This window comes from Herpailurus yagouaroundi, unplaced genomic scaffold (assembly GCF_014898765.1).
Source record: "Herpailurus yagouaroundi ecotype Mexico unplaced genomic scaffold, PumYag 184, whole genome shotgun sequence".
Classification (NCBI taxonomy): domain Eukaryota; kingdom Metazoa; phylum Chordata; class Mammalia; order Carnivora; family Felidae; genus Herpailurus; species Herpailurus yagouaroundi.
The window spans coordinates 28,352,525-28,363,463 of record NW_024412415.1 but is presented as its reverse complement, the minus strand read 5'-3'; the positions used below and the strand labels follow the sequence as shown (position 1 = coordinate 28,363,463).

The 10,939-nt window shown below is 42.0% G+C and overlaps 1 long non-coding RNA gene across 1 annotated transcript; it reads right to left on the bottom strand.

Annotated features, from left to right (window-relative positions):
- Positions 1-1,101: 1,101 nt before the first annotated feature.
- On the bottom strand, positions 1,102-9,452 carry LOC121041801 (uncharacterized). The gene is made up of 2 exons (XR_005795854.1): positions 9,335-9,452; positions 1,102-1,455 (listed from the first exon to the last, which is right to left on the bottom strand). It is a non-coding gene; the product is annotated as an uncharacterized LOC121041801 (long non-coding RNA).
- Positions 9,453-10,939: the final 1,487 nt, after the last annotated feature.

Here is a 10,939-nt window from a genome sequence, read left to right as displayed (position 1 = left end):
GTTACTCAAAACAGACACATACCCAGCCCCCCTAGAGATCACAGGCGGGAGGGTAAGATATTCATGAATCATATAAACACACAAATAAATGTAAAATTCCAACTGTAACAAGAGCTGTGAAGGAGGGGTGCATAGTGTGTTGAGAGGTTATAATGGTGAGATTTGATCTAGTATTGGAAGATTAGGGAAGGTTTTTCTAATGAGGCAAAATGAGATCTAAGATCTTAAGGATAAATGGGAATTAACTTGGTCCAAGCATGGACAGAAAGAGGAGGAAGTGTCCCATGTAGAGGAATCAGCAACAGCAAAGACCCTGTGGTAGGAGGGAGGAGGGTTCATTCAAGAAATTAAAAGTGGCCATGGAAAACAAAGGGGAAAGAAGTGAGAAATGAGGCTGAGCACCGACATTCAAGATCTTATCTCCCCTTTGATTCTTTGGAAGAAAGAATTTTCTTCTAGAGCTGCTTCTTGCCACAAGTCCTATTCCACCGTATCTCAGTGCAGTATAAGCTATACTATAATATCTAGTATTATGCAATACTATCTGTTTTCTAGGGAGACTTTCAAAATTACTTCATCACTCATACTCTGTGCTTTGGTGTGTAGATATCAGGGGTCATAACTATTGGTTAATCAGCTTTCTGCCCAGCCTTCCAACCACAAGAATTTCAGAGCATTTCCTCTTTCATGCTGCTGTTTCCTTTGTTACACTTGTTGTACCATACTATCTGGTTTTAATGTGTTCTTTCGGTAGTTTATTCTTTCATCCCTTAAAATTTAGTTGAGGGTAACTTGACTTCGGATGGCAGCTTGGGAGTGTCTATTAGCTGTTTAAAAAAATGCTTGTAACTCATGACCCAGCAACACCATTTTAGGTTGTACACTCTAGAGCTATGATTTACAAAGTATGGCACTTGGACCATCATTAGCATGACCCGAGTCATTAGAAACTCATATGTTCAGGTTTCACCCAGATCGACCTACTCAATCAGACACTCCAACAGGGGTGCCCAGCTATCTGTGGTTTTAAAAGCCCACCAGCTGATTCTGATACATGCTACAGTTTGAAAACCACTCTAAAGAAATACCTGCACAAGTGTATCTGATAACTTTTGCTGTTAAAACAATGACTTGGCTCACAGTTCTTCAGACTGGCAGGTGGTCTGGACTCAGGTAGGCAGTTTTGATTTCCTCTGGCCTCAGTCGTTGTCAGCAGTTCGTGCTGGGTTAGCTGGGTCTGGTTGGTACAGGATGCCCTCAGAAGACAGCTCAGCTCTCTTCAGTGTGGTCTCTCTTTCTCCAACCAACAGGTTGGCCTCAGCTTGTTCACGTGGTGGCGGATAAAGACCCAAGAGAGAAAAGGAGAAGAATTCAAGGCCTCATGAGGCCTAGGCTTGGAACTGGCATGCTGTCTTGTCTGCTGCATTCTCTTAGCCAAATAAGCCCAAGGTCATCCTAGATTCAAAGGGAGGAGAAACAGACGTTAACTGCTGATGGGCAGAGCCTCAAAGTCATATTGCAGTGGATTCAGGGAGGGTGAAAAATTACAATGGATACAGAGAAGATGGCCCGTTTTTGCAATCTTTCACACACGCGCATACAGAAACAATGCAAGGGTGTTTACTGTAGCATTTTTAGTAATAGCAAAACATTGGAAACAACTTAAATATCCTTCAGTGAAGGATGGGTAAGTTGTGGCACATACATACCACGTGGATACTCTGTATTCATTGAAAGGAATGGGCTAGGTCTCTCTCTAGGTCGCCGATAAGAAATGCAAGACAAACCCCCCTTTTTTAATGAAAAAAGAAAACTGAGAAGCGAGCGAATTGTATATAATAATACCATGTATACATTTTTAAAACCTACACAAACAATATCATGTATTTTTGATGGGTACACATCTATGTTTTTGAAAGTTTTTTAGGTTTAAAAGTATATACAATTAACCCTTAAACAACACAGGTTTGAATAGCATGGGTCCACTTATATGTGGATTTGTTTTGATAAATAGAGTTCAATACTGTAAATGCATTTTTCTCTTCCTTATAATTTCCTTTTTTAAATGTTTATTTATTTCTTTTGAGAGAGAGAAAGAGAGTGCGTGCACACATATGAGTGGGGGAGGGGCAGACGAGAGGGAGAGGGAGAATCCCAAGCGGGCTGTGTGTTGTCGGCACAGCTCAAACCCATGACTCGGGGCTCAGATCCATGGACCATGAAATCATGACCTGAGCCGAAATCAAGAGTAAGACGCTTAACTGACTGAGCCATCCAGGTGCCCCTTTCTCATGATTTTAACATTTTCTTTTCTCTAGCTTACTTTATTGTGAGAATACAGTATATATAATACTTATATATCTGTATCTGTATATGTCTGTACATATACGTATATATCTGCATACATATATATGTACATGTCTAAACATATATATGTATCTGTATGATTCTATTATATAACATTCTGAAACTGACAAAATTGCAGAAATAAAAAACAGATTAGTGTTGCCAGGGATTAAGGAGGGGGTTGGGCAATATAAGAGATCCTTGTGGTGAGGATCTACATAGAGATCCTATAAGGGGCAACATAAGAGATCCTTGTGGTGATGGAACTTTTCTCTATCTTGACTGCATCAACTGTCAGTATCCTGGTTGGGATACTGCCCTATAGTTTTGCAAGATGTTACCAGGGGGAAACTGGGAAAGGGTATGCGAGATCAGTCTCATTTCCTAGAACTGCATGTGAATCTACAATTATCCCAAAATTTTAAAAAGCTTATTTAAAAATACAAGATGTAGTGTGAACCAGGATGAATACGCCAAAACTGAAATGTAATCATGCATATCCCCTACTTAAATGCTTTAAAGTGCTATTTCTCAACAGGAGAAAGTCCAGACTCCTGTGGTTCGTCACGTGGTAGGATAACCTATTGAGAAACTTTTTTTTTTTTTTCTTTTCAGAATTGGATTTACCACAAAGGAATGAACGACATTTCCTTCTCTGCCAAGAGGGTAGCCAGGCCTCTGCAACCTGAAGGTCTAGGCTTTCCTTATCCCCCAGGGGGCAGTTAACAACTGTAACTGGTTGTTTGAGAGATCTCAACCCACCAAAGTATAAACAGAGAAGGTTTTGTTTTTTCCCAGCTATCTACTTTGCTTGGCTAAATCTCTTTCCAACTGGGTAGAAAGGAACTTTAGTGACATCCCTGTTTGGTCCCAAACGTTTTCAGTCACATCTAGCTATTAAAGTAGTGTAATTTCAAGGGAATATTCAGTTGCTCTAGGTACTATTTCCTTTGCCAAGTGCAGTTCAACACCCTCTCTCCAGGAGCTGGGCAGGCTGCCTCTTGCACGGAGGCCCCTGGCAGAGGTTGAAGGGGGGCTTTGGCTTGCTTGCTTTCATCGCCCTCTCCCCTCCTTCCAGTCCCTCACGCCTACACTCACCACCAGGAGCAGTTGTGGAGTCAGGGGGCTGACGGGAGAATGGTGGTTGGTGTAAGAATGGTGGCTGGTGTGGCCCTGGGTCTGGGCCATGCAGCTGGCGGAGCCTTAGAGAGCCTGCCCCTGGAAGGCACGGTTGCCTGTGTACATTGAGCGGGAACTTCCAAAACCCATGGCTTTGCAGAGCTCAGCGAAGGTCTCGCAGACTAAGTTGGAGGCTGACAAGGTTAAGTGTCCAGAGAAGAATCCCACCTACAATAGCCTCCACAGACCCGGGGACTCCTCGCCCCTGGCAGAGCACCACAGCAACAACAACCATAGACAGGGGTCCAGCAACACAATCCCACAACTTTCTGGGGCTCTTGTTTAATACTAAGGTGGTGTAAGGAGTCCCACCCCCACAAAGAAGATCCATCTAGTGCTTTTTACCAACCTTGATGGGTGGAGCTTTTGCTATGTTTGATTTGATTTATGCAAATGAAAAGATAAGGCATTATTTGTACCCTCAGCCCCATGGACACTGCCATTTTTATTGAGTAAATAAATGAGTGGAATAATTCATTTCTGTTACAATTTCAGCACTGAATCAAGGTGTAGTGGATATGTGTCATTCCGTTGGGCCCCTGCAAAAACACTTTTCCTTTCTTTGAGAGAATTTCCTCTCTTCTGAATTCTGCCTCCTTGGGGAATAAACGACAATCATAGCAAATGCTTACATAGCGCTATTCTGTGCCAGGCACAGGTCTAAGCTCTTGACACATATTTCATTTTAGCAGCGTGCCAACTCTAAAGGCAGCTAGTGTTATTATCCTTGCCATTTCCTCCATGAGGAAATAGAGGTACAGGGAAGTGAAGTAATTGGCTCAACGCCTCCCAGCCGGTAGGTGGTGGTGTCAGGAATTTATCTTCTCAGTCTTCCTTCACTTGGTGGCAGGTGTGTGAAGTAGGCTCCACCAATCAGAGGTGCCCGTATTTGGAAGCTGGTAATGCCATCAAGGGTGCTTCCCTGGGTGGCAGTGACAGGAGTTCTTGTCCAGCGTCCAGTGCCTGTCTGGGCGGCAGGGCCGCCCCACTGCAGGCCTGGGCAGTGTTCCAGGCTGCACACTGCTCTCAATTTTCCAGCTTTGGGGAGTGCCCTAATATTAACAACTCCATGCGTGTCTCCTGTACATCTGCCGTCAGGCATAATTAAAAATAGTGCCCTTTCCCTCTCAAATGGGGTGAGAAAATATATGGTCATCCCACTCAATATGTTTCAATAAACTCCTTTTCTACTTGACCTGGCTATAGTGGTCTTTGTAATCTGCAGCAGACAGTATGCTCCCAACTTTCCCCCCCGCCCTCACCTCCCACTTCTCATCAGGGCTCTTATCTCGAGTTCTCAGAGAACAGGCTGCTGGCTGCCTCCAGGCCTTTGCACAAGCTTTTGTTTCTTCCTGGAAAGTTCTCATCAACATCTGGGGTTTACCCAGCCAACCCCACCCTGGAGGGTGCGGGACGCTCCCTTCCTGCCTCCATCTTGCCCTACATTCCTCCATTGCGGCACTTAGCCCTGTGGTACAATATGACCTAACTCTTTGGATTTGTTTCTTTACCTAACTTTTTGGAATTGCCAATGGTCCGTGAATTCCTTCAGAGCAGAGACTATTTCATCTGGGTTTAGCCCTAGTGCCTGGCACATGGTGAGCTTTCAACAAGTATATATTGAAGACTCTATATGAATGAGTGTAAAATTGTACTTTTTATAGAAAAATAGTTGCAGTCTGCTACTCAAGTTCCATCTCCTAAGGTTTTCATTTGCTGGTTTTGTTTTTTAGCTTGAGAGAATCCTACTGGAGGACTAGAAAATGGAATTTACCCGGGGAGAAGACCTTACTAGCACTGGGCCATCTCACCCCCTGAGGGAGGAGAGCTCACCATCATTGGACTTTATTATGTGCTGGCTACTTGATACGCATTTGTACATTGAGCAGTAGGTATTATCTCCCTGACAAGTAAGAGAACAGAGGCTAAGAGAGGCTAAGTTGCTCAAAGAAATAAAGTCAAATGGAAGAATTGGAATTAGAATTAGGGTTTGCTCCAGGGTCTGCGCATTTCCTTGCTTTGCTGCCTGGGGATTTGTACAAAGTGATTCAGACAAGGGAGTGTGTATGCATTTGCCATGTAGATTTACAGAGGAGGCAGGGCCGCGATAGCTGCCTCCACCCTCCATTCCCTGCCTGCCATTTCTGCATACTGTCTTTTCTGCCGGCTTCTTTGACTCTATCTTCTTTTTTAATTTTATTTTTATTGTTTAGATTTATTTATTTTTGATAGAGAGAGACAGAGCACAAGTGGGGGAGGGGCAGAGAGAGAGGGAGACACAGAATCCGAAGCAGGCTCCAGGCTCCGAGCTGTCAGCACAGAGCCTGACACGGGCTCGAACTCACAGACCGAGAGATCATGACCTGAGCCGAAGTCAGAAGCTTAACTGACTGAGCCACCCAGGCGCCCCTGACTCTATCTTCAAATGGAGACAAAATAGCCAGTGGTATTACTTGAGGATTGCAAAGCTGGAAGGCACATCAGACATTATATAGTGTGGTGGTTTTAGTGGGATGGGGCATTTAGGAAGGCACTGAGCTATTTTGTCTTTTTCTTTTTTTGCTTATCATAATTGGGGGAGGGAGGAGGGGGGCCCCTGACATTTAGTGGAAAGGGGCCCAGGATGATTTTGAAAGCCCTTCAATTTGTGGGAGAGCTGTGCTGGCAAAGATTTTCTCCGTGACCAAACTCTGGCCAGACTCCTTTGAGCCCTCCTCTTGACTAGGCCTCAACCTTGGCTATAAAAAACCCCCATAAACCGACACTAACAGTTTCTAACAGCTTAAGGCCATATCTCTAGGCCGACCCTCCCCTCTAAGGTGCTTGCCTGACAAAAATCAGGGCTGCCAAAAGCATTTACTGTTTGTGGCAGTCAACACCTGAAGATAGGCCATCTGTCTCCCAGTTTCTATGGGTGGGTAGGAACCTAACTTCAATAACTAGCAGGTTATTAACAGGTTAACTAGCAGGTTCATTCAGATGCCTTTTACACAAACAAACCCTCTCAGCTTTTTGTAATTTTTCACTTCTCTGATTCTGTTCATTCTGCCCCCTCCCTGTACCCTCATTTTTCCTTTAAAAGACTCCAGCACCTCTGTACAAATCTGAATGGCCCTCTGCTCTTCCCTCTACTGTCAGTGGTTCCTGAAGAAAATCTGTTTTCACCACTTGAACTAATGCCCTACCGTGTTTATCTTTGACGGTGCACTGTGAATTGTTCAGCCCCAAATACTATCCTTCAAAAAAGAGATCCTTGTTTTCAAAAATAAATTTTTTAAAATGTTTTTTTTTAAAGTTTATTTTTCACAGAGAGAGAGGGAGACAGAGCATGAGCAGGGGAGGGGCAGAGAGAGAGGGAGACACAGAATCTGAAGCCGGCTCCAGACACTGAGCTGTCAGCACAGAGCCAGATGTGGGACTCGAACCCAAGAACCATAAGATCATGACCTGAGCGGAAGTTGGCTGCTTAAGTGACTGAGCCACCCAGGTGCCCCAGAGATCCTTGTTTTCAAAGCGAGATCTTATAGATGTGTTCACTTAGTGATAATTCATTGAGATGTATACTTATAATTTGCACATTTTTCTCTCTGTATTATATATATGTGTGTGTGTATTTATGAGAGAGAGAGAGTGAGAGAGAGAACATGCAATGAGCGGGGGAGGGGCAGAGAGATTGGGAGTAAGAGGATCTGAAGCAGCCCCTGTGCTGGCAGCTGAGAGCCTGACACTGGGCTCAAACTCACAAACTGTGAGATCATGACCTGAGCTGAAGTCGGATGCTTAAGCGACTGAGCCACCCAGGTACCCCTGTATTTTATATTTTCATGTAAAAGTTCATGTATAACAAAATAAGAACTTGAAAAAATGAGGGGTGCCTGGGTGACTCAGTCAGTTAAGCCTCTGACTTCGGCTCAGGTCATGACCTCGTGGTTCATGAGTTCCAGCCCCACGTGGTGCTAACAGCTCAGAGCCTGGAGCCTGCTTCAGGTTCTGTGTCTCCCTCACTCTCCTGGCCTTTCCCTGCTCATGCTCTGTCTCTCTCTCTCAAAAATAAACACTAAAAAAAAATTGAAGAAAAAGGAAAAACTTGAAAAAATGATAATAAATCATAATTTAAGAAATAATCATTGAAACAGTATTAAGTGGAAAAAGTAAGACATTCTGCTTTGCAGTAGTAAAAACACAAACACGTATAAAGACATGAGAATGTAGAGGAGGAGGAATTTGTAGGATTACGTGTGTTTTTTAGAAGTATGTTATTTAATGGTGTACTTAAAACAAACTTTATTGAAATATAATTAAAATATAATAAGCTGTATGTATTTAAAGTGTACAGTTTGATTAAGTGTGAAACCATCAATCACAATCAAGACAATGAACATATCCATCATCCTCTTTTTAAAAATTTTTTATAAATTATTTTAAAGTGTTTATTTATTTTTGAGACAGAGATAGAGTGAGCAGGGAGGGGCAGAGAGAGAAAGGGAGACAGAATCCGAAGCGGGCTCCAGTCTCTGAGCTGTCAGCACAGAACCTGACGTGGGGCCCAAACCCATGAACTGTGGGATCATGACTTGAGCTGAAGTTGGATGCTCAACTGACTGAGCCACCCAGGCATCCCTCCATCATCTTCTTTACAATCCTTTCCTGCCTTGCTAGTTGTTTCCCTATCCATTCCCTAAGCAACAGTTTTTTGGCACTGTAGATTAGGTTGCATTTTTTAGAATATTACGTATGTGAAAAAATATGGCATGTATATGCTCTTTTTTTTGTATATCTTCTTTTACTCAGCATAATATTTTGAAATTAATACATGCCAACTCATGTATTAATAGTTCATTCCCTTTTACTGGTGGGTGGCATTGCATTATATGGATATACCACAATTTGTTTATGTATTATTGGTTGATGGACATTAGAGCTATTTCCAATTTGTGATTACTACCAGTAAAGCTGCAATGAAACTTCATATACAAGTTTTTGTGTGCACATAGGTTTTCATTGTGCATAGACTAGGACTGGAATTGCTAGGGCATATGATAACTCTATGTTTAATCTTTTGAGAACCTGCCAGATTGTTTTCAAAGCAGCTGCATCATTTTACTTTCCCTCCAGTGTTGGATGAGAGTCCCAATTTCTCCGTATCCCTGCCAATACTGTCTTTTTGATAACAGCCATCCTTGCAGGTGTGAAGTGCTATCTGATGTGGCTTCGCTTTGCATTTCTCTGAAGGCTAATGATGTTGAGTTTATCTGTCATTTGTACTTCTTCTTTGGAGAAACGTCTATTTGGATCCTTTTCCCATTTATATAACATTCTTGAAGTGACAAAATTATGGAAATGGATAACAGAGTAGTGGTTACAAGAGGTTAGGGACTGGGGCAGGAGGAGGAGAGAAGGGAGTTGGGAGCATTTATAAAAAGCAACCTGAAGCATATTGGTGGTGATGGAACTGTTCTTTATCTTGACTGCGGTGGACACATGAACCTACGTGTGTGATTAAATTACACAGAACTAAATACACAGACATGCACAAATGAGTATGAGTAAAACTGGGAAACCTGATTTGTATTGATGGATTGCAGTTATATCAATGTCCTGGTTGTGATATTAATTCTATGGTTTTGCAAGATGTTGCCATTGGGGGATATTGGGTAAAGGGCACATGGGATTTCTCTGGATTCTTTATCAGGGCATGTGATCTACACCTATCTCAGAAAATAAAATGTTTAATTTAAAAAATGCAATTAAAAAGAATCCTCATGATTCATTCTTCAACAAAACATAACAATTCTTAATATGTACGCACCTGACAACAGAGAGTCAAACGATGTGAGGCAGAAACTGACAGAACTGCAAGGAGAAATAGATGAATCCACTGTCATAGTTAGAGACTTCAACTCCCCTCCATCAGAAATGGACAGACAGATCCTGCAGGCAGAAAATTGGGGATGACACTGCCGAAGTCAATAACACTATTAATAAATTGGATATAATGGACATCTACAGTTCATTTTATCCAGTAAGAGCAGAATACATATTTTTCTCAGGCCCATATGGAACATTCACCAAGGCAGACCCCATTCTTGGCCATAAAACACAAAACACACCTCAACAAGCTTTTCTTTAAAGTTTATTCATTTATTTTGAGAGAGAGAGTGCATGCACAAGCTGGGGAGGGGCAGAGAGAGAGAGAGAGAGAGAGAGAGAGAGAGAGAATCCCAAGCAATCTCCATTCTGTCAGTGCAGAGCCCGATGAATTGAGAGATCATGACCTGAGCTGAAATCAAGAGCCAGATGTCTAACCGACTGAGCCACCTAGGCGCACCTACCTCAACAAATTTAAAAGAATAGAAATCATACATCTGCTCTCAGACTCTAATAGAATTAAAATAGAAATTAGTAACAGAACAAAAATTTTAAAAATTAAAAAAAATTTTAAGAAATTAATAATAGAGAATAGCTAGAAAAATCTCAAAATATCTGGAGACTAAACAACACAATTTTCTTTAAGAAATATTTTTTAAAAACCTTTATTCACTTTTGAGAGACAGAGAGAGACAGAGCATGAGCTGGGGAAGGGCAGAGAGAGAGGGAGCCAGAATCTGAAGCAGCTCCAGGCTCTGAGCTGTCAGCACAGAGCCTGACATGGGACTCAAACCCACAAACTGTGAGATCGTGACCTGAGCCAGAGTCAGATGCTTAACCAACTGAGCCACCCAGGCACCCCTAAATAACACACTTCTAAATAACACATAGATCAATGAAGAACCTCAGGGAAATTAACTAAAAAACTGTTGAAGTTGCGGTGACTGGGTGGCTCAGTTGGTTAAGTCAGCAACTGACTCTTGATTTCGGCTCAGGTCATGAGCTCATGGTTTATGAGATTGCATGCCCCCGTTGGGCTCTGTGCTGGCAGCATGGAGCATGTTTGGGATTCTCTCTCTCCCTTTCTCTCTGCCCCTCTCTGCTTGTGCTCTGTCTCTCAAAATAAATAAATAAACATTAAAAAATCCCCACAGAAACTATTGAACTAAATGACAATGAAAACATAACTTCTCAAAGTTTGTGGGATGCAGCAAAAGCAGTGCTTAAAGGGAAACTTATACCACTAAATGCATATATTAAATAAGAAAAAGAATCTAAAATCAGTCATGTAAATTTCAATCTTAGGAAATTAGAATAAGAAGAGCAAATTAAATATACAAAGTAAGCAGAAGAAAAGAAATGAAAGTCAGAGCAGAAATCAATAAAACTGAAAACAGAAAATCAATAGGGAAAATCAATGAAACTAAAAGCTAGTTCTTTGATTAGAAGATCAATAAAATTGTTGAGTCTCTACCTAGGATAAGAAGAGAAGAGAAGAGAAGAAGAGAGAAAAGAAGAGAAGAGAGAAGATGCTAATTACTAATAT